The sequence below is a fragment of the Phalangium opilio genome, unplaced genomic scaffold, assembly GCF_054372755.1.
Source record: "Phalangium opilio isolate 3A_F unplaced genomic scaffold, DU_Popi_V2 ptg000037l_1, whole genome shotgun sequence".
Taxonomy (NCBI): domain Eukaryota; kingdom Metazoa; phylum Arthropoda; class Arachnida; order Opiliones; family Phalangiidae; genus Phalangium; species Phalangium opilio.
The window spans coordinates 7055077-7081953 of record NW_028324160.1 but is presented as its reverse complement, the minus strand read 5'-3'; the positions used below and the strand labels follow the sequence as shown (position 1 = coordinate 7081953).

Here is a 26877-nt window from a genome sequence, read left to right as displayed (position 1 = left end):
AGTATGACCGAGTGGTCTAAGGGGTCAGATTAAAGCTCTGATCCTCGTATGAGGGCATGGGTTCGAACCCCACTTCTGACAACGAATTGCTTCATTTTAATAACATGGATCTCATGATCAGAAAAGGCTTCTCTAGTATGGCAAAAAGTGAGTGGCTTTATGGAGCATAGAATTCCGAGAGTTATTTCGGGGTGGTACTATAGCTTCGTTTTCAAGGAAAACGTTCAAAATCGTGTCAGGATGGCCGAGTGGTCTAAGGCGTCAGATTTAAGCTCTGATCCTCGTATGAGGGCTTGGGTTCGAACCCCACTTCTGACAACGAATTGCTTCATTTTAATAACATGTATTTCATAATCAGAAAAGGCTTCTCTAGTATTGCAACAAGTGAGTGGCTTTATGGAGCATAGAATTCCGAGAGGTATTTCGGGGTTGTACTATAGCTTCGTTTTCAAGGAAAACGTTCAAAATCGTCAGGGTGGCCGAGTGGTCTAAGGCGTCGGATTTAAGCTCTGATCCTCGAATGAGGGCGTGGGTTCGAACCCCACTTCTGACAACGAATTGCTTCATTTTAATAGCATGGATCTCATGATCAGAAAAGACTTCTCTAGTATGGCAACAAGTCTGTGGCTTTATGAAGCATAGAATTCCAAGAGTAATTTCGGGGTGGTACTATAGCTTCGTTTTCAAGAAAAACGTCTAAAAGCGTGTCAGGATGGCCGAATGGTCTAAGGCGTCAGATTTTAGCTCTGATCCTCGTATGAGGGCGTGGATTCGAACTCCACTTCTGACAACGAATTGCTTCATTTTAATTACATGGATCTCATGATCAGAAAAGACTTCTCTAGTATGGCAACAAGTCTGTGGCTTTATGAAGCATAGAATTCCAAGAGTAATTTCGGGGTGGTACTATAGCTTCGTTTTCAAGAAAAACGTCTAAAAGCGTGTCAGGATGGCCGAATGGTCTAAGGCGTCAGATTTTAGCTCTGATCCTCGTATGAGGGCGTGGATTCGAACTCCACTTCTGACAACGAATTGCTTCATTTTAATTACATGGATCTCATGATCAGAAAAGACTTCTCTAGTATGGCAACAAGTCTGTGGCTTTATGAAGCATAGAATTCCAAGAGTAATTTCGGGGTGGTACTATAGCTTCGTTTTCAAGAAAAACGTCTAAAAGCGTGTCAGGATGGCCGAATGGTCTAAGGCGTCAGATTTTAGCTCTGATCCTCGTATGAGGGCGTGGATTCGAACTCCACTTCTGACAACGAATTGCTTCATTTTAATAACATGGATTTCATAATCAGAAAAGGCTTCTCTAGAATTGCAACAAGTGAGTGGCTTTATGGAGCATAGAAATCCGAGAGGTATTTCGGGGTTGTACTATAGCTTCGTTTTCAGGTAAAACGTTCAAAATCGTGTCAGGATGGCCGAGTGGTCTAAGGCGTCGGATTTAAGCTCTGATCCTCGAATGAGGGCGTGGGTTCGAACCCCACTTCTGACAACGAATTGCTTCATTTTAATAGCATGGATCTCATGATCAGAAAAGACTTCTCTAGTATGGCAACAAGTCTGTGGCTTTATGAAGCATAGAATTCCAAGAGTAATTTCGGGGTGGTACTATAGCTTCGTTTTCAAGAAAAACGTCTAAAAGCGTGTCAGGATGGCCGAATGGTCTAAGGCGTCAGATTTTAGCTCTGATCCTCGTATGAGGGCGTGGATTCGAACTCCACTTCTGACAACGAATTGCTTCATTTTAATAACATGGATCTCATGATCAGAAAAGACTTCTCTAGTATGGCAACAAGTCCGTGGCTTTATGAAGCATAGAATTCCGAGAGGTATTTCGGGGTTGTACTATAGCTTCGTTTTCAAAGAAAACGTTCAAAAGGGTGTCAGGATGGCCGAGTGGTCTAAGGCGTCAGATTTAAGCTCTGATCCTCGTATGAGGGCGTGGGTTCGAACCCCACTTCTGACAACGAATTGCTTCTTTTAATAACAAGTATTTCATATTCAGAAAAGGCTTTTCTAGTATTGCAACAAGTGAGTGGCTTTATGGAGCATAGAAATACGAGAGGTATTTCGGGGTTGAACTATAGCTTCGTTTTCAAGGAAAACGTTCAAAATCGTGTCAGGATGGCCGAGTGGTCTAAGGCGTCAGATTTAAGCTTTGATCTTCGTATGAGGGCGTGGGTTCGAACCCCACTTCTGACAACGAATTTCTTCATTTTAATAACATGTATTTCATAATCAGAAAAGGCTTCTCTAGTATGGCAACAAGTGAGTGGCTTTATGAAGCATAGAATTCCGAGAGGTATTTCGGGGTTGAACTATAGCTTCGTTTTCAAGAAAAACGTCTAAAAGCGTGTCAGGATGGCCGAGTGGTCTAAGGCGTCAGATTTAAGCTCTGATCCTCGTATGAGGGCGTGGGTTCGAACCCCACTTCTGACAACGAATTGCTTCATTTTAATAGCATGGATCTCATGATTAGAAAAGACTTCTCTAGTATGGCAACAAGTGAGTGGCTTTATGGAGCATAGAACTCCGAGAGGTATTTCGGGGTTGTACTATAGCTTTGTTTTCAAGGAAAACGTTCAAAATCGTGTCAGGATGGCCGAGTGGTCTAAGGCGTCAGATTTTAGCTCTGATCGTCGTATGAGAGCGTGGGTTCAAAGCCCACTTCTGACAACGAATTGCTTCATTTTAATAACATGGATCTCATGATCTGAAAAGGCTTCTCTAGTATGGCAACAAGTGAGTGGCTTTATGAAGCATAGAATTCCGAGAGGTATTTCGGGGTTGTACAATAGCTTCGTTTTCAAGGAAAACGTTCACAATCGTGTCAGGGTGGCCGAGTGGTCTAAGGCGTCAGATTTAAGCTGTGATCCTCGTATGAGGGCGTGGGTTCAAACCCCACTTCTGACAACGAATTGCTTCATTTTAATAGCCTGGATCTCATGATCAGAAAAGACTTCTCTAGTATGGCAACAAGTCTGTGGCTTTATGAAGCATAGAATTCTGAGAGGTATTTCGGGGTTGTACTATAGCTTCGTTTTCAAGGAAAACGTTCAAAATCTTGTCAGGATGGCCGAGTGGTCTAAGGCGTCAGATTTAAGCTCTGATCCTCGTATGAGGGCGTGGGTTCGAACCCCACTTCTGACAACGAATTGCTTCATTTTAATAACATGGATCTCATGATCAGAAAAGACTTCTCTAGTATGGCAACAATTCCGTGTCTTTATGAAGCATAGAATTCTGAGAGGTATTTCGGGGTTGTACTATAGCTTCGTTTTCAAGGAAAACGTTCAAAATCGTGTCAGGATGGCCGAGTGGTCTAAGGCGTCAGATTTTAGCTCTGATCCTCGTATGAGAGCGTGGGTTCAAAGCCCACTTCTGACAACGAATTGCTTCATTTTAATAACATGGATCTCATGATCTGAAAAGGCTTCTCTAGTATGGCAACAAGTGAGTGGCTTTATGAAGCATAGAATTCCGAGAGGTATTTCGGGGTTGTACTATAGCTTCGTTTTCAAGGAAAACGTTCACAATCGTGTCAGGATGGCCGAGTGGTCTAATCGTCAGATTTAAGCTCTGATCCTCGTATGAGGGCGTGGGTTCGAACCCCACTTCTGACAACGAATTGCTTCATTTTAATAGCATGGATCTCATGATCAGAAAAGGCTTCTCTAGTATGGCAAAAAGTGAGTGGCTTTATGAAGCATAGAATTCTGAGAGGTATTTCGGGGTTGTACTATAGCTTCGTTTTCAAGGAAAACGTTCAAAGTCTTGTCAGGATGGCCGAGTGGTCTAAGGCGTCAGATTTAAGCTCTGATCCTCGTATGATGGCGTGGGTTCGAACCCCACTTCTGACAACGAATTGCTTCATTTTAATAACATGGATCTCATGATCAGAAAAGACTTCTCTAGTATGGCAACAAGTCCGTGTCTTTATGAAGCATAGAATTCTGAGAGGTATTTCGGGGTTGTACTATAGCTTCGTTTTCAAGGAAAACGTTCAAAATCTTGTCAGGATGGCCGAGTGGTCTAAGGCGTCAGATTTAAGCTCTGATCCTCGTATGAGGGCGTGGGTTCGAACCCCACTTCTGACAACGAATTGCTTCATTTTAATAACATGGATCTCATGATCAGAAAAGACTTCTCTAGTATGGCAACAAGTCCGTGTCTTTATGAAGCATAGAATTCTGAGAGGTATTTCGGGGTTGTACTATAGCTTCGTTTTCAAGGAAAACGTTCAAAATCGTGTCAGGGTGGCCGAGTGGTCTAAGGCGTCAGATTTAAGCTCTGATCCTCGTATGAGGGCGTGGGTTCAAACCCCACTTCTGACAACGAATTGCTTCATTTTAATAGCCTGGATCTCATGATCAGAAAAGACTTCTCTAGTATGGCAACAAGTCTGTGGCTTTAGGAAGCATAGAATTCCAAGAGTTATTTCGGGGTGGTACTATAGCTTCGTTTTCAAGGAAAACGTTCAAAATCGTGTCAGGATGGCCGAGTGGTCTAAGGCGTCAGATTTAAGCTCTGATCCTCGTATGAGGGCTTGAGTTCGAACCCCACTTCTGACAACGAATTGCTTCATTTTAATAACATGTATTTCATAATCAGAAAAGGCTTCTCTAGTATTGCAACAAGTGAGTGGCTTTATGGAGCATAGAATTCCGAGAGGTATTTCGGGGTTGTACTATAGCTTCGTTTTCAAGGAAAACGTTCAAAATCGTCAGGGTGGCCGAGTGGTCTAAGGCGTCAGATTTAAGCTCTGATTCTCGTATGAGGGCGTGGGTTCGAACCCCATTTTTGACAACGAATTGCTTCATTTTAATAACATGGATTTCAAAATCAGAAAAGGCTTCTCTAGAATTGCAACAAGTGAGTGGCTTTATGGAGCATAGAAATCCGAGAGGTATTTCGGGGTTGTACTATAGCTTCGTTTTCAGGTAAAACGTTCAAAATCGTGTCAGGATGGCCGAGTGGTCTAAGGCGTCGGATTTAAGCTCTGATCCGCGAATGAGGGCGTGGGTTCGAACCCCACTTCTGACAACGAATTGCTTCATTTTAATAGCATGGATCTCATGATCAGAAAAGACTTCTCTAGTATGGCAACAAGTCTGTGGCTTTATGAAGCATAGAATTCCAAGAGTAATTTCGGGGTGGTACTATAGCTTCGTTTTCAAGAAAAACGTCTAAAAGCGTGTCAGGATGGCCGAATGGTCTAAGGCGTCAGATTTTAGCTCTGATCCTCGTATGAGGGCGTGGATTCGAACTCCACTTCTGACAACGAATTGCTTCATTTTAATAACATGGATCTCATGATCAGAAAAGACTTCTCTAGTATGGCAACAAGTCCGTGGCTTTATGAAGCATAGAATTCCGAGAGGTATTTCGGGGTTGTACTATAGCTTCGTTTTCAAAGAAAACGTTCAAAAGGGTGTCAGGATGGCCGAGTGGTCTAAGGCGTCAGATTTAAGCTCTGATCCTCGTATGAGGGCGTGGGTTCGAACCCCACTTCTGACAACGAATTGCTTCTTTTAATAACAAGTATTTCATATTCAGAAAAGGCTTTTCTAGTATTGCAACAAGTGAGTGGCTTTATGGAGCATAGAAATACGAGAGGTATTTCGGGGTTGAACTATAGCTTCGTTTTCAAGGAAAACGTTCAAAATCGTGTCAGGATGGCCGAGTGGTCTAAGGCGTCAGATTTAAGCTTTGATCCTCGTATGAGGGCGTGGGTTCGAACCCCACTTCTGACAACGAATTTCTTCATTTTAATAACATGTATTTCATAATCAGAAAAGGCTTCTCTAGTATGGCAACAAGTCCGTGGCTTTATGAAGCATAGAATTCCGAGAGGTATTTCGGGGTTGTACTATAGCTTCGTTTTCAAAGAAAACGTTCAAAAGGGTGTCAGGATGGCCGAGTGGTCTAAGGCGTCAGATTTAAGCTCTGATCCTCGTATGAGGGCGTGGGTTCGAACCCCACTTCTGACAACGAATTGCTTCTTTTAATAACAAGTATTTCATATTCAGAAAAGGCTTTTCTAGTATTGCAACAAGTGAGTGGCTTTATGGAGCATAGAAATACGAGAGGTATTTCGGGGTTGAACTATAGCTTCGTTTTCAAGGAAAACGTTCAAAATCGTGTCAGGATGGCCGAGTGGTCTAAGGCGTCAGATTTAAGCTTTGATCCTCGTATGAGGGCGTGGGTTCGAACCCCACATCTGACAACGAATTTCTTCATTTTAATAACATGTATTTCATAATCAGAAAAGGCTTCTCTAGTATGGCAACAAGTGAGTGGCTTTATGAAGCATAGAATTCCGAGAGGTATTTCGGGGTTGTACTATAGCTTCGTTTTCAAGAAAAACGTCTAAAAGCGTGTCAGGATGGCCGAGTGGTCTAAGGCGTCAGATTTAAGCTCTGATCCTCGTATGAGGGCGTGGGTTCGAACCCCACTTCTGACAACGAATTGCTTCATTTTAATAGCATGGATCTCATGATCAGAAAAGACTTCTCTAGTATGGCAACAAGTGAGTGGCTTTATGGAGCATAGAACTCCGAGAGGTATTTCGGGGTTGTACTATAGCTTTGTTTTCAAGGAAAACGTTCAAAATCGTGTCAGGATGGCCGAGTGGTCTAAGGCGTCAGATTTTAGCTCTGATCCTCGTATGAGAGCGTGGGTTCAAAGCCCACTTCTGACAACGAATTGCTTCATTTTAATAACATGGATCTCATGATCTGAAAAGGCTTCTCTAGTATGGCAACAAGTGAGTGGCTTTATGAAGCATAGAATTCCGAGAGGTATTTCGGGGTTGTACTATAGCTTCGTTTTCAAGGAAAACGTTCAAAATCGTGTCAGGGTGGCCGAGTGGTCTAAGGCGTCAGATTTAAGCTGTGATCCTCGTATGAGGGCGTGGGTTCAAACCCCACTTCTGACAACGAATTGCTTCATTTTAATAGCCTGGATCTCATGATCAGAAAAGACTTCTCTAGTATGGCAACAAGTCTGTGGCTTTATGAAGCATAGAATTCTGAGAGGTATTTCGGGGTTGTACTATAGCTTCGTTTTCAAGGAAAACGTTCAAAATCTTGTCAGGATGGCCGAGTGGTCTAAGGCGTCAGATTTAAGCTCTGATCCTCGTATGAGGGCGTGGGTTCGAACCCCACTTCTGACAACGAATTGCTTCATTTTAATAACATGGATCTCATGATCAGAAAAGACTTCTCTAGTATGGCAACAAGTCCGTGTCTTTATGAAGCATAGAATTCTGAGAGGTATTTCGGGGTTGTACTATAGCTTCGTTTTCAAGGAAAACGTTCAAAATCGTGTCAGGGTGGCCGAGTGGTCTAAGGCGTCAGATTTAAGCTCTGATCCTCGTATGAGGGCGTGGGTTCAAACCCCACTTTTGACAACGAATTGCTTCATTTTAATAGCCTGGATCTCATGATCAGAAAAGACTTCTCTAGTATGGCAACAAGTCTGTGGCTTTATGAAGCATAGAATTCCAAGAGTTATTTCGGAGTGGTACTATAGCTTCGTTTTCAAGGAAAACGTTCAAAATCGTGTCAGGATGGCCGAGTGGTCTAAGGCGTCAGATTTAAGCTCTGATCCTCGTATGAGGGCTTGGGTTCGAACCCCACTTCTGACAACGAATTGCTTCATTTTAATAACATGTATTTCATAATCAGAAAAGGCTTCTCTAGTATTGCAACAAGTGAGTGGCTTTATGGAGCATAGAATTCCGAGAGGTATTTCGGGGTTGTACTATAGCTTCGTTTTCAAGGAAAACGTTCAAAATCGTCAGGGTGGCCGAGTGGTCTAAGGCGTCAGATTTAAGCTCTGATTCTCGTATGAGGGCGTGGGTTCGAACCCCATTTTTGACAACGAATTGCTTCATTTTAATAACATGGATTTCAAAATCAGAAAAGGCTTCTCTAGAATTGCAACAAGTGAGTGGCTTTATGGAGCATAGAAATCCGAGAGGTATTTCGGGGTTGTACTATAGCTTCGTTTTCAGGTAAAACGTTCAAAATCGTGTCAGGATGGCCGAGTGTTCTAAGGCGTCGGATTTAAGCTCTGATCCTCGAATGAGGGCGTGGGTTCGAACCCCACTTCTGACAACGAATTGCTTCATTTTAATAGCATGGATCTCATGATCAGAAAAGACTTCTCTAGTATGGCAACAAGTCTGTGGCTTTATGAAGCATAGAATTCCAAGAGTAATTTCGGGGTTGTACTATAGCTTCGTTTTCAAGGAAAACGTTCAAAATCTTGTCAGGATGGCCGAGTGGTCTAAGGCGTCAGATTTAAGCTCTGATCCTCGTATGAGGGCGTGGGTTCGAACCCCACTTCTGACAACGAATTGCATCATTTTAATAACATGGATCTCATGATCAGAAAAGACTTCTCTAGTATGGCAACAAGTCCGTGTCTTTATGAAGCATAGAATTCTGAGAGGTATTTCGGGGTTGTACTATAGCTTCGTTTTCAAGGAAAACGTTCAAAATCGTGTCAGGGTGGCCGAGTGGTCTAAGGCGTCAGATTTAAGCTCTGATCCTCGTATGAGGGCGTGGGTTCAAACCCCACTTCTGACAACGAATTGCTTCATTTTAATAGCCTGGATCTCATGATCAGAAAAGACTTCTCTAGTATGGCAACAAGTCTGTGGCTTTATGAAGCATAGAATTCCAAGAGTTATTTCGGGGTGGTACTATAGCTTCGTTTTCAAGGAAAACGTTCAAAATCGTGTCAGGATGGCCGAGTGGTCTAAGGCGTCAGATTTAAGCTCTGATCCTCGTATGAGGGCTTGGGTTCGAACCCCACTTCTGACAACGAATTGCTTCATTTTAATAACATGTATTTCATAATCAGAAAAGGCTTCTCTAGTATTGCAACAAGTGAGTGGCTTTATGGAGCATAGAATTCCGAGAGGTATTTCGGGGTTGTACTATAGCTTCGTTTTCAAGGAAAACGTTCAAAATCGTCAGGGTGGCCGAGTGGTCTAAGGCGTCAGATTTAAGCTCTGATTCTCGTATGAGGGCGTGGGTTCGAACCCCATTTTTGACAACGAATTGCTTCATTTTAATAACATGGATTTCAAAATCAGAAAAGGCTTCTCTAGAATTGCAACAAGTGAGTGGCTTTATGGAGCATAGAAATCCGAGAGGTATTTCGGGGTTGTACTATAGCTTCGTTTTCAGGTAAAACGTTCAAAATCGTGTCAGGATGGCCGAGTGGTCTAAGGCGTCAGATTTAAGCTTTGATCCTCGTATGAGGGCGTGGGTTCGAACCCCACTTCTGACAACGAATTTCTTCATTTTAATAACATGTATTTCATAATCAGAAAAGGCTTCTCTAGTATGGCAACAAGTCCGTGGCTTTATGAAGCATAGAATTCCGAGAGGTATTTCGGGGTTGTACTATAGCTTCGTTTTCAAAGAAAACGTTCAAAAGGGTGTCAGGATGGCCGAGTGGTCTAAGGCGTCAGATTTAAGCTCTGATCCTCGTATGAGGGCGTGGGTTCGAACCCCACTTCTGACAACGAATTGCTTCTTTTAATAACAAGTATTTCATATTCAGAAAAGGCTTTTCTAGTATTGCAACAAGTGAGTGGCTTTATGGAGCATAGAAATACGAGAGGTATTTCGGGGTTGAACTATAGCTTCGTTTTCAAGGAAAACGTTCAAAATCGTGTCAGGATGGCCGAGTGGTCTAAGGCGTCAGATTTAAGCTTTGATCCTCGTATGAGGGCGTGGGTTCGAACCCCACTTCTGACAACGAATTTCTTCATTTTAATAACATGTATTTCATAATCAGAAAAGGCTTCTCTAGTATGGCAACAAGTGAGTGGCTTTATGAAGCATAGAATTCCGAGAGGTATTTCGGGGTTGTACTATAGCTTCGTTTTCAAGAAAAACGTCTAAAAGCGTGTCAGGATGGCCGAGTGGTCTAAGGCGTCAGATTTAAGCTCTGATCCTCGTATGAGGGCGTGGGTTCGAACCCCACTTCTGACAACGAATTGCTTCATTTTAATAGCATGGATCTCATGATCAGAAAAGACTTCTCTAGTATGGCAACAAGTGAGTGGCTTTATGGAGCATAGAACTCCGAGAGGTATTTCGGGGTTGTACTATAGCTTTGTTTTCAAGGAAAACGTTCAAAATCGTGTCAGGATGGCCGAGTGGTCTAAGGCGTCAGATTTTAGCTCTGATCCTCGTATGAGAGCGTGGGTTCAAAGCCCACTTCTGACAACGAATTGCTTCATTTTAATAACATGGATCTCATGATCTGAAAAGGCTTCTCTAGTATGGCAACAAGTGAGTGGCTTTATGAAGCATAGAATTCCGAGAGGTATTTCGGGGTTGTACTATAGCTTCGTTTTCAAGGAAAACGTTCAAAATCGTGTCAGGGTGGCCGAGTGGTCTAAGGCGTCAGATTTAAGCTGTGATCCTCGTATGAGGGCGTGGGTTCAAACCCCACTTCTGACAACGAATTGCTTCATTTTAATAGCCTGGATCTCATGATCAGAAAAGACTTCTCTAGTATGGCAACAAGTCTGTGGCTTTATGAAGCATAGAATTCTGAGAGGTATTTCGGGGTTGTACTATAGCTTCGTTTTCAAGGAAAACGTTCAAAATCTTGTCAGGATGGCCGAGTGGTCTAAGGCGTCAGATTTAAGCTCTGATCCTCGTATGAGGGCGTGGGTTCGAACCCCACTTCTGACAACGAATTGCTTCATTTTAATAACATGGATCTCATGATCAGAAAAGACTTCTCTAGTATGGCAACAAGTCCGTGTCTTTATGAAGCATAGAATTCTGAGAGGTATTTCGGGGTTGTACTATAGCTTCGTTTTCAAGGAAAACGTTCAAAATCGTGTCAGGGTGGCCGAGTGGTCTAAGGCGTCAGATTTAAGCTCTGATCCTCGTATGAGGGCGTGGGTTCAAACCCCACTTTTGACAACGAATTGCTTCATTTTAATAGCCTGGATCTCATGATCAGAAAAGACTTCTCTAGTATGGCAACAAGTCTGTGGCTTTATGAAGCATAGAATTCCAAGAGTTATTTCGGAGTGGTACTATAGCTTCGTTTTCAAGGAAAACGTTCAAAATCGTGTCAGGATGGCCGAGTGGTCTAAGGCGTCAGATTTAAGCTCTGATCCTCGTATGAGGGCTTGGGTTCGAACCCCACTTCTGACAACGAATTGCTTCATTTTAATAACATGTATTTCATAATCAGAAAAGGCTTCTCTAGTATTGCAACAAGTGAGTGGCTTTATGGAGCATAGAATTCCGAGAGGTATTTCGGGGTTGTACTATAGCTTCGTTTTCAAGGAAAACGTTCAAAATCGTCAGGGTGGCCGAGTGGTCTAAGGCGTCAGATTTAAGCTCTGATTCTCGTATGAGGGCGTGGGTTCGAACCCCATTTTTGACAACGAATTGCTTCATTTTAATAACATGGATTTCAAAATCAGAAAAGGCTTCTCTAGAATTGCAACAAGTGAGTGGCTTTATGGAGCATAGAAATCCGAGAGGTATTTCGGGGTTGTACTATAGCTTCGTTTTCAGGTAAAACGTTCAAAATCGTGTCAGGATGGCCGAGTGTTCTAAGGCGTCGGATTTAAGCTCTGATCCTCGAATGAGGGCGTGGGTTCGAACCCCACTTCTGACAACGAATTGCTTCATTTTAATAGCATGGATCTCATGATCAGAAAAGACTTCTCTAGTATGGCAACAAGTCTGTGGCTTTATGAAGCATAGAATTCCAAGAGTAATTTCGGGGTTGTACTATAGCTTCGTTTTCAAGGAAAACGTTCAAAATCTTGTCAGGATGGCCGAGTGGTCTAAGGCGTCAGATTTAAGCTCTGATCCTCGTATGAGGGCGTGGGTTCGAACCCCACTTCTGACAACGAATTGCATCATTTTAATAACATGGATCTCATGATCAGAAAAGACTTCTCTAGTATGGCAACAAGTCCGTGTCTTTATGAAGCATAGAATTCTGAGAGGTATTTCGGGGTTGTACTATAGCTTCGTTTTCAAGGAAAACGTTCAAAATCGTGTCAGGGTGGCCGAGTGGTCTAAGGCGTCAGATTTAAGCTCTGATCCTCGTATGAGGGCGTGGGTTCAAACCCCACTTCTGACAACGAATTGCTTCATTTTAATAGCCTGGATCTCATGATCAGAAAAGACTTCTCTAGTATGGCAACAAGTCTGTGGCTTTATGAAGCATAGAATTCCAAGAGTTATTTCGGGGTGGTACTATAGCTTCGTTTTCAAGGAAAACGTTCAAAATCGTGTCAGGATGGCCGAGTGGTCTAAGGCGTCAGATTTAAGCTCTGATCCTCGTATGAGGGCTTGGGTTCGAACCCCACTTCTGACAACGAATTGCTTCATTTTAATAACATGTATTTCATAATCAGAAAAGGCTTCTCTAGTATTGCAACAAGTGAGTGGCTTTATGGAGCATAGAATTCCGAGAGGTATTTCGGGGTTGTACTATAGCTTCGTTTTCAAGGAAAACGTTCAAAATCGTCAGGGTGGCCGAGTGGTCTAAGGCGTCAGATTTAAGCTCTGATTCTCGTATGAGGGCGTGGGTTCGAACCCCATTTTTGACAACGAATTGCTTCATTTTAATAACATGGATTTCAAAATCAGAAAAGGCTTCTCTAGAATTGCAACAAGTGAGTGGCTTTATGGAGCATAGAAATCCGAGAGGTATTTCGGGGTTGTACTATAGCTTCGTTTTCAGGTAAAACGTTCAAAATCGTGTCAGGATGGCCGAGTGGTCTAAGGCGTCAGATTTAAGCTCTGATCCTCGTATGAGGGCGTGGGTTCAAACCCCACTTCTGACAACGAATTGCTTCATTTTAATAGCCTGGATCTCATGATCAGAAAAGACTTCTCTAGTATGGCAACAAGTCTGTGGCTTTATGAAGCATAGAATTCCAAGAGTTATTTCGGGGTGGTACTATAGCTTCGTTTTCAAGGAAAACGTTCAAAATCGTGTCAGGATGGCCGAGTGGTCTAAGGCGTCAGATTTAAGCTCTGATCCTCGTATGAGGGCTTGGGTTCGAACCCCACTTCTGACAACGAATTGCTTCATTTTAATAACATGTATTTCATAATCAGAAAAGGCTTCTCTAGTATTGCAACAAGTCCGTGGCTTTATGAAGCATAGAATTCCGAGAGGTATTTCGGGGTTGTACTATAGCTTCGTTTTCAAAGAAAACGTTCAAAAGGGTGTCAGGATGGCCGAGTGGTCTAAGGCGTCAGATTTAAGCTCTGATCCTCGTATGAGGGCGTGGGTTCGAACCCCACTTCTGACAACGAATTGCTTCTTTTAATAACATGTATTTCATATTCAGAAAAGGCTTTTCTAGTATTGCAACAAGTGAGTGGCTTTATGGAGCATAGAAATACGAGAGGTATTTCGGGGTTGAACTATAGCTTCGTTTTCAAGTAAAACGTTCAAAATCGTGTCAGGATGGCCGAGTGGTCTAAGGCGTCAGATTTAAGCTTTGATCCTCGTATGAGGGCGTGGGTTCGAACCCCACTTCTGACAACGAATTTCTTCATTTTAATAACATGTATTTCATAATCAGAAAAGGCTTCTCTAGTATGGCAACAAGTGAGTGGCTTTATGAAGCATAGAATTCCGAGAGGTATTTCGGGGTTGTACTATAGCTTCGTTTTCAAGTAAAACGTTCAAAATCGTGTCAGGATGGCCGAATGGTCTAAGGCGTCAGATTTTAGCTCTGATCCTCGTATGAGAGCGTGGGTTCAAAGCCCACTTCTGACAACGAATTGCTTGATTTTATTAGCATGGATCTCATGATCAGAAAAGACTTCTCTAGTATGGCAACAAGTGAGTGGCTTTATGGAGCATAGAATTCTGAGAGATATTTCGGGGTTGTACTATAGCTTCGTTTTCAAGGAAAACGTTCAAAACCGTGTCAGGATGGCCGAGTGGTCTAAGGCGTCAGATTTAAGCTCTGATCCTCGTATGAGGGCGTGGGTTCGAACCCCACTTCTGACAACGAATTGCTTCATTTTAATAACAAGTATTTCATATTCAGAAAAGGCTTTTCTAGTATTGCAACAAGTGAGTGGCTTTATGGAGCATAGAAATACGAGAGGTATTTCGGGGTTGAACTATAGCTTCGTTTTCAAGGAAAACGTTCAAAATCGTGTCAGGATGGCCGAGTGGTCTAAGGCGTCAGATTTAAGCTTTGATCCTCGTATGAGGGCGTGGGTTCGAACCCCACTTCTGACAACGAATTTCTTCATTTTAATAACATGTATTTCATAATCAGAAAAGGCTTCTCTAGTATGGCAACAAGTGAGTGGCTTTATGAAGCATAGAATTCCGAGAGGTATTTCGGGGTTGTACTATAGCTTCGTTTTCAAGGAAAACGTTCACCATCGTGTCAGGATGGCCGAGTGGTCTAAGGCGTCAGATTTAAGCTCTGATCCTCGTATGAGGGCGTGGGTTCGAACCCCACTTCTGACAACGAAATGCTTCATTTTAATAGCATGGATCTCATGATCAGAAAAGACTTCTCTAGTATGGCAACAAGTGAGTGGCTTTATGGAGCATAGAATTCCGAGAGGTATTTTGGGGTTGTACTATAGCTTTGTTTTCAAGGAAAACGTTCAAAATCGTGTCAGGATGGCCGAGTGGTCTAAGGCGTCAGATTTTAGCTCTGATCCTCGTATGAGAGCGTGGGTTCAAAGCCCACTTCTGACAACGAATTGCTTCATTTTAATAACATGGATCTCATGATCTGAAAAGGCTTCTCTAGTATGGCAACAAGTGAGTGGCTTTATGAAGCATAGAATTCCGAGAGGTATTTCGGGGTTGTACTATAGCTTCGTTTTCAAGGAAAACGTTCACAATCGTGTCAGGATGGCCGAGTGGTCTAATCGTCAGATTTAAGCTCTGATCCTCGTATGAGGGCATGGGTTCGAACCCCACTTCTGACAACGAATTGCTTCATTTTAATAGCATGGATCTCATGATCAGAAAAGACTTCTCTAGTATGGCAACAAGTCTGTGGCTTTATGAAGCATAGAATTCCGAGAGTTATTTCGGGGTGGTACTATAGCTTCGTTTTCAAGAAAAACGTCTAAAAGCGTGTCAGGATGGCCGAGTGGTCTAAGGCGTCAGATTCTAGCTCTGATCCTCGTATGAGAGCGTGGGTTCAAAGCCCACTTCTGACAACGAATTGCTTGATTTTAATAGCATGGATCTCATGATCAGAAAAGACTTCTCTAGTATGGCAACAAGTGAGTGGCTTTATGGAGCATAGAATTCCGAGAGGTATTTCGTGGTTGTACTATAGCTTCGTTTTCAAGGAAAACGTTCACAAGCGTGTCAGTATTGTTGAGTGGTCTAATCGTCAGATTTAAGCTCTGATCCTCGTATGAGGGCGTGGGTTCGAACCCCACTTCTGACAACGAATTGCTTCATTTTAATAGCATGGATCTCATGATCAGAAAAGACTTCTCTAGTATGGCAACAAGTGAGTGGCTTTATGGAGCATAGAACTCCGAGAGGTATTTCGGGGTTGTACTATAGCTTTGTTTTCAAGGAAAACGTTCAAAATCGTGTCAGGATGGCCGAGTGGTCTAAGGCGTCAGATTTTAGCTCTGATCCTCGTATGAGAGCGTGGGTTCAAAGCCCACTTCTGACAACGAATTGCTTCATTTTAATAACATGGATCTCATGATCTGAAAAGGCTTCTCTAGTATGGCAACAAGTGAGTGGCTTTATGAAGCATAGAATTCCGAGAGGTATTTCGGGGTTGTACTATAGCTTCGTTTTCAAGGAAAACGTTCACAATCGTGTCAGGATGGCCGAGTGGTCTAATCGTCAGATTTAAGCTCTGATCCTCGTATGAGGGCGTGGGTTCGAACCCCACTTCTGACAACGAATTGCTTCATTTTAATAGCATGGATCTCATGATCAGAAAAGACTTCTCTAGTATGGCAACAAGTCTGTGGCTTTATGAAGCATAGAATTCCGAGAGTTATTTCGGGGTGGTACTATAGCTTCGTTTTCAAGAAAAACGTCTAAAAGCGTGTCAGGATGGCCGAGTGGTCTAAGGCGTCAGATTTTAGCTCTGATCCTCGTATGAGAGCGTGGGTTCAAAGCCCACTTCTGACAACGAATTGCTTGATTTTATTAGCATGGATCTCATGATCAGAAAAGACTTCTCTAGTATGGCAACAAGTGAGTGGCTTTATGGAGCATAGAATTCTGAGAGATATTTCGGGGTTGTACTATAGCTTCGTTTTCAAGGAAAACGTTCAAAACCGTGTCAGGATGGCCGAGTGGTCTAAGGCGTCAGATTTAAGCTCTGATCCTCGTATGAGGGCGTGGGTTCGAACCCCACTTCTGACAACGAATTGCTTCATTTTAATAACAAGTATTTCATATTCAGAAAAGGCTTTTCTAGTATTGCAACAAGTGAGTGGCTTTATGGAGCATAGAAATACGAGAGGTATTTCGGGGTTGAACTATAGCTTCGTTTTCAAGGAAAACGTTCAAAATCGTGTCAGGATGGCCGAGTGGTCTAAGGCGTCAGATTTAAGCTTTGATCCTCGTATGAGGGCGTGGGTTCGAACCCCACTTCTGACAACGAATTTCTTCATTTTAATAACATGTATTTCATAATCAGAAAAGGCTTCTCTAGTATGGCAACAAGTGAGTGGCTTTATGAAGCATAGAATTCCGAGAGGTATTTCGGGGTTGTACTATAGCTTCGTTTTCAAGGAAAACGTTCACCATCGTGTCAGGATGGCCGAGTGGTCTAAGGCGTCAGATTTAAGCTCTGATCCTCGTATGAGGGCGTGGGTTCGAACCCCACTTCTGACAACGAATTGCTTCATTTTAATAGCATGGATCTCATGATCAGAAAAGACTTCTCTAGTATGGCAACAAGTGAGTGGCTTTATGGAGCATAGAATTCCGAGAGGTATTTTGGGGTTGTACTATAGCTTTGTTTTCAAGGAAAACGTTCAAAATCGTGTCAGGATGGCCGAGTGGTCTAAGGCGTCAGATTTTAGCTCTGATCCTCGTATGAGAGCGTGGGTTCAAAGCCCACTTCTGACAACGAATTGCTTCATTTTAATAACATGGATCTCATGATCTGAAAAGGCTTCTCTAGTATGGCAACAAGTGAGTGGCTTTATGAAGCATAGAATTCCGAGAGGTATTTCGGGGTTGTACTATAGCTTCGTTTTCAAGGAAAACGTTCACAATCGTGTCAGGATGGCCGAGTGGTCTAATCGTCAGATTTAAGCTCTGATCCTCGTATGAGGGCATGGGTTCGAACCCCACTTCTGACAACGAATTGCTTCATTTTAATAGCATGGATCTCATGATCAGAAAAGACTTCTCTAGTATGGCAACAAGTCTGTGGCTTTATGAAGCATAGAATTCCGAGAGTTATTTCGGGGTGGTACTATAGCTTCGTTTTCAAGAAAAACGTCTAAAAGCGTGTCAGGATGGCCGAGTGGTCTAAGGCGTCAGATTCTAGCTCTGATCCTCGTATGAGAGCGTGGGTTCAAAGCCCACTTCTGACAACGAATTGCTTGATTTTAATAGCATGGATCTCATGATCAGAAAAGACTTCTCTAGTATGGCAACAAGTGAGTGGCTTTATGGAGCATAGAATTCCGAGAGGTATTTCGTGGTTGTACTATAGCTTCGTTTTCAAGGAAAACGTTCACAAGCGTGTCAGTATTGTTGAGTGGTCTAAGGCGTCAGATTTAAGCTTTGATCCTCGTTTGAGGGCATGGGTTCGAACCCCACTTCTGACAACGAATTGCTTCATTTTAATAACAAGTATTTCATAATCAGAAAAGGCTTTTCTAGTATTGCAACAAGTGAGTGGCTTTATGAAGCATAGAATTCCGAGAGGTATTTCGGGGTTGTACTATAGCTTCGTTTTCAAGGAAAACGTTCACAATCGTGTCAGGATGGCCGATTGGTCTAATCGTCAGATTTAAGCTCTGATCCTCCATTGAGGGCGTGGGTTCGAACCCCACTTCTGACAACGAATTGCTTCATTTTAATAGCATGGATCTCATGATCAGAAAAGACTTCTCTAGTATGGCAACAAGTCTGTGGCTTTATGAAGCATAGAATTCCGAGAGTTATTTCGGGGTGGTACTATAGCTTCGTTTTCAAGAAAAACGTCTAAAAGCGTGTCAGGATGGCCGAGTGGTCTAAGGCGTCAGATTTTAGCTCTGATCCTCGTATGAGAGCGTGGGTTCGAAGCGCACTTCTGACAACGAATTGCTTGATTTTAATAGCATGGATCTCATGATCAGAAATGACTTCTCTAGTATGGCAACAAGTGAGTGGCTTTATGGAGCATAGAATTCCGAGAGGTATTTCGTGGTTGTACTATAGCTCGTTTTGAAGGAAAACGTTCACAAGCGTGTCAGTATTGTTGAGTGGTCTAAGGCGTCAGATTTAAGCTTTGATCCTCGTTTGAGGGCATGGGTTCGAACCCCACTTCTGACAACGAATTGCTTCATTTTAATAACAAGTATTTCATAATCAGAAAAGGCTTTTCTAGTATTGCAACAAGTGAGTGGCTTTATGAAGCATAGAATTCCGAGAGGTATTTCGGGGTTGTACTATAGCTTCGTTTTCAAGGAAAACGTTCACAATCGTGTCAGGATGGCCGAGTGGTCTAATCGTCAGATTTAAGCTCTGATCCTCCATTGAGGGCGTGGGTTCGAACCCCACTTCTGACAACGAATTGCTTCATTTTAATAGCATGGATCTCATGATCAGAAAAGACTTCTCTAGTATGGCAACAAGTCTGTGGCTTTATGAAGCATAGAATTCCGAGAGTTATTTCGGGGTGGTACTATAGCTTCGTTTTCAAGAAAAACGTCTAAAAGCGTGTCAGGATGGCCGAGTGGTCTAAGGCGTCAGATTTTAGCTCTGATCCTCGTATGAGAGCGTGGGTTCGAAGCGCACTTCTGACAACGAATTGCTTGATTTTAATAGCATGGATCTCATGATCAGAAATGACTTCTCTAGTATGGCAACAAGTGAGTGGCTTTATGAAGCATAGAATTCCGAGAGGTATTTCGGGGTTGTACTATAGCTTCGTTTTCAAGGAAAACGTTCAAAATCGTGTCAGGATGGCCGAGTAGTCTAGGGCGTCAGATTTAAGCTCTGATCCTCATATGAGGGCGTGGGTTCGAACCCCACTTCTGACAACGAATTGCTTCATTTTAATAGCATGGATCTCATGATCAGAAAAGACTTCTCTAGTATGGCAACAAGTCTGTGGCTTTATGAAGCATAGAATTCCGAGAGTTATTTCGGGGTGGTACTATAGCTTCGTTTTCAAGAAAAACGTCTAAAAGCGTGTCAGGATGGCCGAGTGGTCTAAGGCGTCAGATTCTAGCTCTGATCCTCGTATGAGAGCGTGGGTTCAAAGCCCACTTCTGACAACGAATTGCTTGATTTTAATAGCATGGATCTCATGATCAGAAAAGACTTCTCTAGTATGGCAACAAGTGAGTGGCTTTATGGAGCATAGAATTCCGAGAGGTATTTCGTGGTTGTACTATAGCTTCGTTTTCAAGGAAAACGTTCACAAGCGTGTCAGTATTGTTGAGTGGTCTAAGGCGTCAGATTTAAGCTTTGATCCTCGTTTGAGGGCATGGGTTCGAACCCCACTTCTGACAACGAATTGCTTCATTTTAATAACAAGTATTTCATAATCAGAAAAGGCTTTTCTAGTATTGCAACAAGTGAGTGGCTTTATGAAGCATAGAATTCCGAGAGGTATTTCGGGGTTGTACTATAGCTTCGTTTTCAAGGAAAACGTTCACAATCGTGTCAGGATGGCCGATTGGTCTAATCGTCAGATTTAAGCTCTGATCCTCCATTGAGGGCGTGGGTTCGAACCCCACTTCTGACAACGAATTGCTTCATTTTAATAGCATGGATCTCATGATCAGAAAAGACTTCTCTAGTATGGCAACAAGTCTGTGGCTTTATGAAGCATAGAATTCCGAGAGTTATTTCGGGGTGGTACTATAGCTTCGTTTTCAAGAAAAACGTCTAAAAGCGTGTCAGGATGGCCGAGTGGTCTAAGGCGTCAGATTTTAGCTCTGATCCTCGTATGAGAGCGTGGGTTCGAAGCGCACTTCTGACAACGAATTGCTTGATTTTAATAGCATGGATCTCATGATCAGAAATGACTTCTCTAGTATGGCAACAAGTGAGTGGCTTTATGGAGCATAGAATTCCGAGAGGTATTTCGTGGTTGTACTATAGCTCGTTTTGAAGGAAAACGTTCACAAGCGTGTCAGTATTGTTGAGTGGTCTAAGGCGTCAGATTTAAGCTTTGATCCTCGTTTGAGGGCATGGGTTCGAACCCCACTTCTGACAACGAATTGCTTCATTTTAATAACAAGTATTTCATAATCAGAAAAGGCTTTTCTAGTATTGCAACAAGTGAGTGGCTTTATGAAGCATAGAATTCCGAGAGGTATTTCGGGGTTGTACTATAGCTTCGTTTTCAAGGAAAACGTTCACAATCGTGTCAGGATGGCCGAGTGGTCTAATCGTCAGATTTAAGCTCTGATCCTCCATTGAGGGCGTGGGTTCGAACCCCACTTCTGACAACGAATTGCTTCATTTTAATAGCATGGATCTCATGATCAGAAAAGACTTCTCTAGTATGGCAACAAGTCTGTGGCTTTATGAAGCATAGAATTCCGAGAGTTATTTCGGGGTGGTACTATAGCTTCGTTTTCAAGAAAAACGTCTAAAAGCGTGTCAGGATGGCCGAGTGGTCTAAGGCGTCAGATTTTAGCTCTGATCCTCGTATGAGAGCGTGGGTTCGAAGCGCACTTCTGACAACGAATTGCTTGATTTTAATAGCATGGATCTCATGATCAGAAATGACTTCTCTAGTATGGCAACAAGTGAGTGGCTTTATGGAGCATAGAATTCCGACAGGTATTTCGTGGTTGTACTATAGCTTCGTTTTGAAGGAAAACTTTCACAAGCGTGTCAGTATTGTTGAGTGGTCTAAGGCGTCAGATTTAAGCTTTGATCCTCGTTTGAGGGCATGGGTTCGAACCCCACTTCTGACAACGAATTGCTTCATTTTAATAACAAGTATTTCATAATCAGAAAAGGCTTTTCTAGTATTGCAACAAGTGAGTGGCTTTATGAAGCATAGAATTCCGAGAGGTATTTCGGGGTTGTACTATAGCTTCGTTTTCAAGGAAAACGTTCACAATCGTGTCAGGATGGCCGAGTGGTCTAATCGTCAGATTTAAGCTCTGATCCTCGTATGAGGGCGTGGGTTCGAACCCCACTTCTGACAACGAATTGCTTCATTTTAATAGCATGGATCTCATGACCAGAAAAGACTTCTCTAGTATGGCAACAAGTCTGTGGCTTTATGAAGCATAGAATTCCGAGAGTTATTTCGGGGTGGTACTATAGCTTCGTTTTCAAGAAAAACGTCTAAAAGCGTGTCAGGATGGCCGAGTGGTCTAAGGCGTCAGATTTTAGCTCTGATCCTCGTATGAGAGCGTGGGTTCAAAGCCCACTTCTGACAACGAATTGCTTGATTTTAATAGCATGGATCTCATGATCAGAAAAGACTTCTCTAGTATGGCAACAAGTGAGTGGCTTTATGGAGCATAGAATTCCGAGAGGTATTTCGTGGTTGTACTATAGCTTCGTTTTGAAGGAAAACGTTCACAAGCGTGTCAGTATTGTTGAGTGGTCTAAGGCGTCAGATTTAAGCTTTGATCCTCGTTTGAGGGCATGGGTTCGAACCCCACTTCTGACAACGAATTGCTTCATTTTAATAACAAGTATTTCATAATCAGAAAAGGCTTTTCTAGTATTGCAACAAGTGAGTGGCTTTATGAAGCATAGAATTCCGAGAGGTATTTCGGGGTTGTACTATAGCTTCGTTTTCAAGGAAAACGTTCACAATCGTGTCAGGATGGCCGAGTGGTCTAATCGTCAGATTTAAGCTCTGATCCTCCATTGAGGGCGTGGGTTCGAACCCCACTTCTGACAACGAATTGCTTCATTTTAATAGCATGGATCTCATGATCAGAAAAGACTTCTCTAGTATGGCAACAAGTCTGTGGCTTTATGAAGCATAGAATTCCGAGAGTTATTTCGGGGTGGTACTATAGCTTCGTTTTCAAGAAAAACGTCTAAAAGCGTGTCAGGATGGCCGAGTGGTCTAAGGCGTCAGATTTTAGCTCTGATCCTCGTATGAGAGCGTGGGTTCGAAGCGCACTTCTGACAACGAATTGCTTGATTTTAATAGCATGGATCTCATGATCAGAAATGACTTCTCTAGTATGGCAACAAGTGAGTGGCTTTATGGAGCATAGAATTCCGAGAGGTATTTCGTGGTTGTACTATAGCTTCGTTTTGAAGGAAAACTTTCACAAGCGTGTCAGCATTGTTGAGTGGTCTAAGGCGTCAGATTTAAGCTTTGATCCTCGTTTGAGGGCATGGGTTCGAACCCCACTTCTGACAACGAATTGCTTCATTTTAATAACAAGTATTTCATAATCAGAAAAGGCTTTTCTAGTATTGCAACAAGTGAGTGGCTTTATGAAGCATAGAATTCCGAGAGGTATTTCGGGGTTGTACTATAGCTTCGTTTTCAAGGAAAACGTTCACAATCGTGTCAGGATGGCCGAGTGGTCTAATCGTCAGATTTAAGCTCTGATCCTCGTATGAGGGCGTGGGTTCGAACCCCACTTCTGACAACGAATTGCTTCATTTTAATAGCATGGATCTCATGACCAGAAAAGACTTCTCTAGTATGGCAACAAGTCTGTGGCTTTATGAAGCATAGAATTCCGAGAGTTATTTCGGGGTGGTACTATAGCTTCGTTTTCAAGAAAAACGTCTAAAAGCGTGTCAGGATGGCCGAGTGGTCTAAGGCGTCAGATTTTAGCTCTGATCCTCGTATGAGAGCGTGGGTTCAAAGCCCACTTCTGACAACGAATTGCTTGATTTTAATAGCATGGATCTCATGATCAGAAAAGACTTCTCTAGTATGGCAACAAGTGAGTGGCTTTATGGAGCATAGAATTCCGAGAGGTATTTCGTGGTTGTACTATAGCTTCGTTTTGAAGGAAAACGTTCACAAGCGTGTCAGTATTGTTGAGTGGTCTAAGGCGTCAGATTTAAGCTTTGATCCTCGTTTGAGGGCATGGGTTCGAACCCCACTTCTGACAACGAATTGCTTCATTTTAATAACAAGTATTTCATAATCAGAAAAGGCTTTTCTAGTATTGCAACAAGTGAGTGGCTTTATGGAGCATAGAAATCCGAGAGGTATTTCGGGGTTGTACTATAGCTTCGTTTTCAAGGAAAACGTTCACAATCGTGTCAGGATGGCCGAGTGGTCTAATCGTCAGATTTAAGCTCTGATCCTCGTATGAGGGCGTGGGTTCGAACCCCACTTCTTACATCGAATTGCTTCATTTTAATAGCATGGATCTCATGACCAGAAAAGACTTCTCTAGTATGGCAACAAGTCTGTGGCTTTATGAAGCATAGAATTCCGAGAGGTATTTCGGGGTTGTACTATAGCTTCGTTTTCAAGGAAAACGTTCACAATCGTGTCAGGATGGCCGAGTGGTCTAATCGTCAGATTTAAGCTCTGATCCTCCATTGAGGGCGTGGGTTCGAACCCCACTTCTGACAACGAATTGCTTCATTTTAATAGCATGGATCTCATGATCAGAAAAGACTTCTCTAGTATGGCAACAAGTCTGTGGCTTTATGAAGCATAGAATTCCGAGAGTTATTTCGGGGTGGTACTATAGCTTCGTTTTCAAGAAAAACGTCTAAAAGCGTGTCAGGATGGCCGAGTGGTCTAAGGCGTCAGATTTTAGCTCTGATCCTCGTATGAGAGCGTGGGTTCGAAGCGCACTTCTGACAACGAATTGCTTGATTTTAATAGCATGGATCTCATGATCAGAAATGACTTCTCTAGTATGGCAACAAGTGAGTGGCTTTATGGAGCATAGAATTCCGAGAGGTATTTCGTGGTTGTACTATAGCTTCGTTTTGAAGGAAAACTTTCACAAGCGTGTCAGTATTGTTGAGTGGTCTAAGGCGTCAGATTTAAGCTTTGATCCTCGTTTGAGGGCATGGGTTCGAACCCCACTTCTGACAACGAATTGCTTCATTTTAATAACAAGTATTTCATAATCAGAAAAGGCTTTTCTAGTATTGCAACAAGTGAGTGGCTTTATGAAGCATAGAATTCCGAGAGGTATTTCGGGGTTGTACTATAGCTTCGTTTTCAAGGAAAACGTTCACAATCGTGTCAGGATGGCCGAGTGGTCTAATCGTCAGATTTAAGCTCTGATCCTCGTATGAGGGCGTGGGTTCGAACCCCACTTCTGACAACGAATTGCTTCATTTTAATAGCATGGATCTCATGACCAGAAAAGACTTCTCTAGTATGGCAACAAGTCTGTGGCTTTATGAAGCATAGAATTCCGAGAGTTATTTCGGGGTGGTACTATAGCTTCGTTTTCAAGAAAAACGTCTAAAAGCGTGTCAGGATGGCCGAGTGGTCTAAGGCGTCAGATTTTAGCTCTGATCCTCGTATGAGAGCGTGGGTTCAAAGCCCACTTCTGACAACGAATTGCTTGATTTTAATAGCATGGATCTCATGATCAGAAAAGACTTCTCTAGTATGGCAACAAGTGAGTGGCTTTATGGAGCATAGAATTCCGAGAGGTATTTCGTGGTTGTACTATAGCTTCGTTTTGAAGGAAAACGTTCACAAGCGTGTCAGTATTGTTGAGTGGTCTAAGGCGTCAGATTTAAGCTTTGATCCTCGTTTGAGGGCATGGGTTCGAACCCCACTTCTGACAACGAATTGCTTCATTTTAATAACAAGTATTTCATAATCAGAAAAGGCTTTTCTAGTATTGCAACAAGTGAGTGGCTTTATGGAGCATAGAAATCCGAGAGGTATTTCGGGGTTGTACTATAGCTTCGTTTTCAAGGAAAACGTTCACAATCGTGTCAGGATGGCCGAGTGGTCTAATCGTCAGATTTAAGCTCTGATCCTCGTATGAGGGCGTGGGTTCGAACCCCACTTCTTACATCGAATTGCTTCATTTTAATAGCATGGATCTCATGACCAGAAAAGACTTCTCTAGTATGGCAACAAGTCTGTGGCTTTATGAAGCATAGAATTCCGAGAGGTATTTCGGGGTTGTACTATAGCTTCGTTTTCAAGGAAAACGTTCAAAATCGTGTCAGGATGGCCGAGTAGTCTAAGGCGTCAGATTTAAGCTCTGATCCTCGTATGAGGGCGTGGGTTCGAACCCCACTTCTGACAACGAATTGCTTCATTTTAATAGCATGGATCTCATGATCAGAAAAGACTTCTCTAGTATGGCAACAAGTGAGTGGCTTTATGGAGCATAGAATTCCGAGAGGTATTTCGGGGTTGTACTATAGCTTCGTTTTCAAGGAAAACGTTCAAAATCGTGTCAGGATGGCCGTGTGGTCTAAGGCGTCAGATTTAAGCTGTGATCCTCGTATGAATGCGTGGGTTCGAACCACACTTCTGACAACGAATTGCTTCATTTTAATAACAAAGATCTCATGATCTGAAAAGGCTTCTCTAGTATGGCAACAAGTGAGTGGCTTTATGAAGCATAGAATTCCGAGAGGTATTTCGGGGTTGTACTATAGCTTCGTTTTCAAGGAAAACGTTCAAAATCGTGTCAGGATGGCCGAGTAGTCTAAGGCGTCAGATTTAAGCTCTGATCCTCATATGAGGGCGTGGGTTCGAACCCCACTTCTGACAACGAATTGCTTCATTTTAATAGCATGGATCTCATGATCAGAAAAGACTTCTCTAGTATGGCAACAAGTCTGTGGCTTTATGAAGCATAGAATTCCGAGAGTTATTTCGGGGTGGTACTATAGCTTCGTTTTCAAGAAAAACGTCTAAAAGCGTGTCAGGATGGCCGAGTGGTCTAAGGCGTCAGATTTTAGCTCTGATCCTCGTATGAGTGCGTGGGTTCGAAGCCCACTTCTGACAACGAATTGCTTCATTTTAATAACATGGATCTCATAATCAGAAAAGGCTTCTCTAGTATTGCAACAAGTGAGTGGCTTTATGGAGCATAGAATTCCGAGAGGTATTTCGGGGTTGTACTATAGCTTCGTTTTCAAGGAAAACGTTCAAAATCGTGTCAGGATGGCCGAGTAGTCTAAGGCGTCAGATTTAAGCTCTGATCCTCGTATGAGGGCGTGGGTTCGAACCCCACTTCTGACAACGAATTGCTTCATTTTAATAGCATGGATCTTATGATCAGAAAAGAATTCTCTAGTATGGCAACAAGTGAGTGGCTTTATGGAGCATAGAATTCCGAGAGGTATTTCGGGGCTGTACTATAGCTTCGTTTTCAAGAAAAACGTTCAAAATCTTGTCAGGATGGCCGAGTGGTCTAAGGCGTCAGATCTAAGCTCTGATCCTCGTATGAGGGCGTGGGTTCGAACACCACTTCTGACAACGAATTGCTTCATTTTAATAACATGGATCTCATGATCAGAAAAGACTTCTCTAGTATGGCAACAAGTCCGTGGCTTTATGAAGCATAGAATTCTGAGAGTTATTTCGGGGTGGTACTATAGTTTCGTTTTCAAGAAAAACGTTCAAAAGGGTGTCAAGATGGCCGAGTGGTCTAAGGCGTCAGATTTAAGCTCTGATCCTCGTATGAGGGCGTGGGTTCGAACACCACTTCTGACAACGAATTGCTTCATTTTAATAACATGTATTTCATAATCAGAAAAGGGTTC

The 26877-nt window shown here is 42.7% G+C and overlaps 42 non-coding genes across 42 annotated transcripts; all 42 read left to right on the top strand.

The window, feature by feature from the left end:
- Nucleotides 1-469: 469 nt before the first annotated feature.
- On the top strand, nt 470-553 carry TRNAL-UAA (transfer RNA leucine (anticodon UAA)). Its single transcript has one exon. It is a non-coding gene; the product is annotated as a tRNA-Leu (tRNA).
- An 864-nt stretch (nt 554-1417) lies between these two features.
- TRNAL-UAA (transfer RNA leucine (anticodon UAA)) lies at nt 1418-1501 on the top strand. Its single transcript has one exon. It is a non-coding gene; the product is annotated as a tRNA-Leu (tRNA).
- A 390-nt stretch (nt 1502-1891) lies between these two features.
- On the top strand, nt 1892-1975 carry TRNAL-UAA (transfer RNA leucine (anticodon UAA)). The gene has a single exon. It is a non-coding gene; the product is annotated as a tRNA-Leu (tRNA).
- A 152-nt stretch (nt 1976-2127) lies between these two features.
- On the top strand, nt 2128-2211 carry TRNAL-UAA (transfer RNA leucine (anticodon UAA)). The gene has a single exon. It is a non-coding gene; the product is annotated as a tRNA-Leu (tRNA).
- Nucleotides 2212-2364: 153 nt separating this feature from the next.
- Nucleotides 2365-2448, top strand: TRNAL-UAA (transfer RNA leucine (anticodon UAA)). The gene has a single exon. It is a non-coding gene; the product is annotated as a tRNA-Leu (tRNA).
- Nucleotides 2449-3075: 627 nt separating this feature from the next.
- Nucleotides 3076-3159, top strand: TRNAL-UAA (transfer RNA leucine (anticodon UAA)). The gene has a single exon. It is a non-coding gene; the product is annotated as a tRNA-Leu (tRNA).
- Nucleotides 3160-3785: 626 nt separating this feature from the next.
- Nucleotides 3786-3869, top strand: TRNAL-UAA (transfer RNA leucine (anticodon UAA)). The gene has a single exon. It is a non-coding gene; the product is annotated as a tRNA-Leu (tRNA).
- A 153-nt stretch (nt 3870-4022) lies between these two features.
- On the top strand, nt 4023-4106 carry TRNAL-UAA (transfer RNA leucine (anticodon UAA)). The gene has a single exon. It is a non-coding gene; the product is annotated as a tRNA-Leu (tRNA).
- A 153-nt stretch (nt 4107-4259) lies between these two features.
- Nucleotides 4260-4343, top strand: TRNAL-UAA (transfer RNA leucine (anticodon UAA)). The gene has a single exon. It is a non-coding gene; the product is annotated as a tRNA-Leu (tRNA).
- Nucleotides 4344-4731: 388 nt separating this feature from the next.
- On the top strand, nt 4732-4815 carry TRNAL-UAA (transfer RNA leucine (anticodon UAA)). The gene has a single exon. It is a non-coding gene; the product is annotated as a tRNA-Leu (tRNA).
- A 627-nt stretch (nt 4816-5442) lies between these two features.
- On the top strand, nt 5443-5526 carry TRNAL-UAA (transfer RNA leucine (anticodon UAA)). The gene has a single exon. It is a non-coding gene; the product is annotated as a tRNA-Leu (tRNA).
- Nucleotides 5527-5678: 152 nt separating this feature from the next.
- On the top strand, nt 5679-5762 carry TRNAL-UAA (transfer RNA leucine (anticodon UAA)). The gene has a single exon. It is a non-coding gene; the product is annotated as a tRNA-Leu (tRNA).
- Nucleotides 5763-5915: 153 nt separating this feature from the next.
- Nucleotides 5916-5999, top strand: TRNAL-UAA (transfer RNA leucine (anticodon UAA)). The gene has a single exon. It is a non-coding gene; the product is annotated as a tRNA-Leu (tRNA).
- Nucleotides 6000-6388: 389 nt separating this feature from the next.
- TRNAL-UAA (transfer RNA leucine (anticodon UAA)) lies at nt 6389-6472 on the top strand. The gene has a single exon. It is a non-coding gene; the product is annotated as a tRNA-Leu (tRNA).
- Nucleotides 6473-7099: 627 nt separating this feature from the next.
- TRNAL-UAA (transfer RNA leucine (anticodon UAA)) lies at nt 7100-7183 on the top strand. Its single transcript has one exon. It is a non-coding gene; the product is annotated as a tRNA-Leu (tRNA).
- A 153-nt stretch (nt 7184-7336) lies between these two features.
- On the top strand, nt 7337-7420 carry TRNAL-UAA (transfer RNA leucine (anticodon UAA)). The gene has a single exon. It is a non-coding gene; the product is annotated as a tRNA-Leu (tRNA).
- A 388-nt stretch (nt 7421-7808) lies between these two features.
- On the top strand, nt 7809-7892 carry TRNAL-UAA (transfer RNA leucine (anticodon UAA)). The gene has a single exon. It is a non-coding gene; the product is annotated as a tRNA-Leu (tRNA).
- A 390-nt stretch (nt 7893-8282) lies between these two features.
- TRNAL-UAA (transfer RNA leucine (anticodon UAA)) lies at nt 8283-8366 on the top strand. Its single transcript has one exon. It is a non-coding gene; the product is annotated as a tRNA-Leu (tRNA).
- A 153-nt stretch (nt 8367-8519) lies between these two features.
- Nucleotides 8520-8603, top strand: TRNAL-UAA (transfer RNA leucine (anticodon UAA)). Its single transcript has one exon. It is a non-coding gene; the product is annotated as a tRNA-Leu (tRNA).
- A 388-nt stretch (nt 8604-8991) lies between these two features.
- TRNAL-UAA (transfer RNA leucine (anticodon UAA)) lies at nt 8992-9075 on the top strand. The gene has a single exon. It is a non-coding gene; the product is annotated as a tRNA-Leu (tRNA).
- Nucleotides 9076-9228: 153 nt separating this feature from the next.
- TRNAL-UAA (transfer RNA leucine (anticodon UAA)) lies at nt 9229-9312 on the top strand. The gene has a single exon. It is a non-coding gene; the product is annotated as a tRNA-Leu (tRNA).
- A 153-nt stretch (nt 9313-9465) lies between these two features.
- TRNAL-UAA (transfer RNA leucine (anticodon UAA)) lies at nt 9466-9549 on the top strand. The gene has a single exon. It is a non-coding gene; the product is annotated as a tRNA-Leu (tRNA).
- A 152-nt stretch (nt 9550-9701) lies between these two features.
- TRNAL-UAA (transfer RNA leucine (anticodon UAA)) lies at nt 9702-9785 on the top strand. Its single transcript has one exon. It is a non-coding gene; the product is annotated as a tRNA-Leu (tRNA).
- A 153-nt stretch (nt 9786-9938) lies between these two features.
- Nucleotides 9939-10022, top strand: TRNAL-UAA (transfer RNA leucine (anticodon UAA)). The gene has a single exon. It is a non-coding gene; the product is annotated as a tRNA-Leu (tRNA).
- Nucleotides 10023-10649: 627 nt separating this feature from the next.
- On the top strand, nt 10650-10733 carry TRNAL-UAA (transfer RNA leucine (anticodon UAA)). Its single transcript has one exon. It is a non-coding gene; the product is annotated as a tRNA-Leu (tRNA).
- Nucleotides 10734-10886: 153 nt separating this feature from the next.
- Nucleotides 10887-10970, top strand: TRNAL-UAA (transfer RNA leucine (anticodon UAA)). Its single transcript has one exon. It is a non-coding gene; the product is annotated as a tRNA-Leu (tRNA).
- A 388-nt stretch (nt 10971-11358) lies between these two features.
- Nucleotides 11359-11442, top strand: TRNAL-UAA (transfer RNA leucine (anticodon UAA)). The gene has a single exon. It is a non-coding gene; the product is annotated as a tRNA-Leu (tRNA).
- A 390-nt stretch (nt 11443-11832) lies between these two features.
- Nucleotides 11833-11916, top strand: TRNAL-UAA (transfer RNA leucine (anticodon UAA)). Its single transcript has one exon. It is a non-coding gene; the product is annotated as a tRNA-Leu (tRNA).
- A 153-nt stretch (nt 11917-12069) lies between these two features.
- TRNAL-UAA (transfer RNA leucine (anticodon UAA)) lies at nt 12070-12153 on the top strand. The gene has a single exon. It is a non-coding gene; the product is annotated as a tRNA-Leu (tRNA).
- A 388-nt stretch (nt 12154-12541) lies between these two features.
- On the top strand, nt 12542-12625 carry TRNAL-UAA (transfer RNA leucine (anticodon UAA)). Its single transcript has one exon. It is a non-coding gene; the product is annotated as a tRNA-Leu (tRNA).
- A 153-nt stretch (nt 12626-12778) lies between these two features.
- TRNAL-UAA (transfer RNA leucine (anticodon UAA)) lies at nt 12779-12862 on the top strand. Its single transcript has one exon. It is a non-coding gene; the product is annotated as a tRNA-Leu (tRNA).
- Nucleotides 12863-13252: 390 nt separating this feature from the next.
- On the top strand, nt 13253-13336 carry TRNAL-UAA (transfer RNA leucine (anticodon UAA)). Its single transcript has one exon. It is a non-coding gene; the product is annotated as a tRNA-Leu (tRNA).
- A 152-nt stretch (nt 13337-13488) lies between these two features.
- Nucleotides 13489-13572, top strand: TRNAL-UAA (transfer RNA leucine (anticodon UAA)). The gene has a single exon. It is a non-coding gene; the product is annotated as a tRNA-Leu (tRNA).
- A 390-nt stretch (nt 13573-13962) lies between these two features.
- TRNAL-UAA (transfer RNA leucine (anticodon UAA)) lies at nt 13963-14046 on the top strand. The gene has a single exon. It is a non-coding gene; the product is annotated as a tRNA-Leu (tRNA).
- A 153-nt stretch (nt 14047-14199) lies between these two features.
- Nucleotides 14200-14283, top strand: TRNAL-UAA (transfer RNA leucine (anticodon UAA)). Its single transcript has one exon. It is a non-coding gene; the product is annotated as a tRNA-Leu (tRNA).
- A 153-nt stretch (nt 14284-14436) lies between these two features.
- On the top strand, nt 14437-14520 carry TRNAL-UAA (transfer RNA leucine (anticodon UAA)). The gene has a single exon. It is a non-coding gene; the product is annotated as a tRNA-Leu (tRNA).
- A 1809-nt stretch (nt 14521-16329) lies between these two features.
- On the top strand, nt 16330-16413 carry TRNAL-UAA (transfer RNA leucine (anticodon UAA)). The gene has a single exon. It is a non-coding gene; the product is annotated as a tRNA-Leu (tRNA).
- A 153-nt stretch (nt 16414-16566) lies between these two features.
- On the top strand, nt 16567-16650 carry TRNAL-UAA (transfer RNA leucine (anticodon UAA)). Its single transcript has one exon. It is a non-coding gene; the product is annotated as a tRNA-Leu (tRNA).
- A 153-nt stretch (nt 16651-16803) lies between these two features.
- On the top strand, nt 16804-16887 carry TRNAL-UAA (transfer RNA leucine (anticodon UAA)). The gene has a single exon. It is a non-coding gene; the product is annotated as a tRNA-Leu (tRNA).
- Nucleotides 16888-25321: 8434 nt separating this feature from the next.
- TRNAL-UAA (transfer RNA leucine (anticodon UAA)) lies at nt 25322-25405 on the top strand. Its single transcript has one exon. It is a non-coding gene; the product is annotated as a tRNA-Leu (tRNA).
- Nucleotides 25406-25795: 390 nt separating this feature from the next.
- On the top strand, nt 25796-25879 carry TRNAL-UAA (transfer RNA leucine (anticodon UAA)). Its single transcript has one exon. It is a non-coding gene; the product is annotated as a tRNA-Leu (tRNA).
- A 390-nt stretch (nt 25880-26269) lies between these two features.
- On the top strand, nt 26270-26353 carry TRNAL-UAA (transfer RNA leucine (anticodon UAA)). Its single transcript has one exon. It is a non-coding gene; the product is annotated as a tRNA-Leu (tRNA).
- Nucleotides 26354-26877: the final 524 nt, after the last annotated feature.